At 36.5% G+C, this 1,878-nt stretch overlaps 1 pseudogene; it reads left to right on the top strand.

Moving 5' to 3' along the window:
• The first annotated feature begins 861 nt into the window (after window positions 1-861).
• LOC119618434 (small ribosomal subunit protein eS27-like) lies at window positions 862-1,130 on the top strand (annotated as a pseudogene).
• Window positions 1,131-1,878: the final 748 nt, after the last annotated feature.

The raw sequence follows: 1,878 nt of genomic DNA, 5'->3' as shown, positions 1-1,878 counted from the left end.
CTGAGTTTAATCCAGATAAATGATTAGATGGGTAGGATACGAGGCACTCCCACCAACTGGAATGTGGGGCAATGAAGAAGCAGGTACAATTGCAGGTGGCAGAGAGAGTCCAAAGCAGTTCTAGGCTGATATGGTCTCTTTTTCTAAATTTATGTAATTTCTATTTGATCACCTTCCAGAAGAAAGTGTCTGCTGTTTCCTACCACAGACAAAAAAACTAACAGAACATAGAGCTCTTACTTATTCCCTAATTGCAACCCTCAGAAGTCAGTCAAGCAACACATTTGTACATTCCGGGGGACTAGGGGGCGGGGTGTATGTGTGCGTGGACATTTTCATCCACTCCCTCACAATTCCTGAATCGGTGTGAGAAACAGTCATCACTTGGTTAAAGGAAAACCAACCAACCGCAAAGAGCGATTTTAAATGACTGCCAAGATGACCAATCATTTTTTTCAATATTTCATTTTTCATGATATTAAAACAATTCACAAGCTTCTCAAAGAAGGAAGGCATGTAGTGTTACCTCATGGCCATACCTTCATTCTTTTTCTCCTATACCCATAATCCCTACTTCTGTGACGTGAAATATCAATTAAAGTATTTAGGAGGAGTATGGGATCTCTTTACACATATCTGCTTATTAAGAAACAACACTATTACCAATGCGAATCTTGGCCTGGGATATAGTTTTTTTTTATGATGAACACTTTCATGTTCCTAACATCATATTGTGAAAATCATTGTTTCAATCATGCTGGAAAATATCTACTTTTTTATCCCAGCTTGTGTAAAATTTAAAACAAGCTCTTTAAAGTGATACAATCCTTTCTGGCGGTGACGACCTACCCACACGAGAACATGCCTCTCGCAAAGGATCTCCTTCATCCCCCCCAGAAGAGGAGAAGAGGAAACACAAGAAGAAATGCCTGGTGCAGAGCCCCAATTCCTACTTCATGGATGTGAAATGCCCAGGATGCTATAAAATCACCACAGTCTTTAGCCATGCACAAATGGTAGTTTTGTGTGTTGGCTGCCCCACTGTCCTCTGCCAGCCTACAGGAGGAAAAGCAAGGCTTACAGTAGGTTGTTCCTTTAGGAGGAAGCAGCACTAAAAACACTGAATCAAGACGAGTGGGAAACCATCTCAATAAACACATACTGGATTAAAAAAAAAAAAGCTATACAATCATTATTTATTTAAGCAAAATACTTTATAACTATATGTCATATGCTTATTTCTTTTGGAATAAATAAAAATGAATAATTAATTAATATAACAAATGTTGCTAACGCTTACGAATACTATTACTATTTCCCGATGAGAAAGAATTATATAAGGGTCTCTGTGTAATATTTTAGCTAGTCCAGGCCAGAATTGCCCTTCTAAGAAAACTTACATTGCCCATCCTTGACATAATTATAAAACTTACCAAATGTTTATTACTTATGGCAAGCATTTTTGGGGAGCCAACAACACAACTTAATAGACAATGATGACAAAATAAAGAAATAGCAGGCTCCTAAGCAAGAGTGCCAGTGAACAAATGATTTTATTATAAAGGATTGCTCTGGTTGAAATTCTAGATTAGGGATACACAGTGCCTATGAAAGACAAAATTATATAGCTGAGGACATGCGATAAATACTACTGAGAAAAAATGTACAAAGTAATTGTGAATTAGGTTTATTTGATTCACTAATTTTTTTTCACTTTACTACCTATGTGTGTTGAAATGAAATCAGATGAGAAGTAAAATCTAAACTGATGAAAAAATGCCTTTCATGCTTTTATACACTACAAAATCATAACTTTCTATCAAGCTTATGCATAGGTTGTGACACTTTTTTCGTAGCAAAAATTTTCCACTTGAATAC

This window comes from Chlorocebus sabaeus, chromosome 2, assembly GCF_047675955.1.
Source record: "Chlorocebus sabaeus isolate Y175 chromosome 2, mChlSab1.0.hap1, whole genome shotgun sequence".
Lineage (NCBI taxonomy): Eukaryota > Metazoa > Chordata > Mammalia > Primates > Cercopithecidae > Chlorocebus > Chlorocebus sabaeus.
This window is presented reverse-complemented; position numbering and strand designations above follow the sequence as displayed.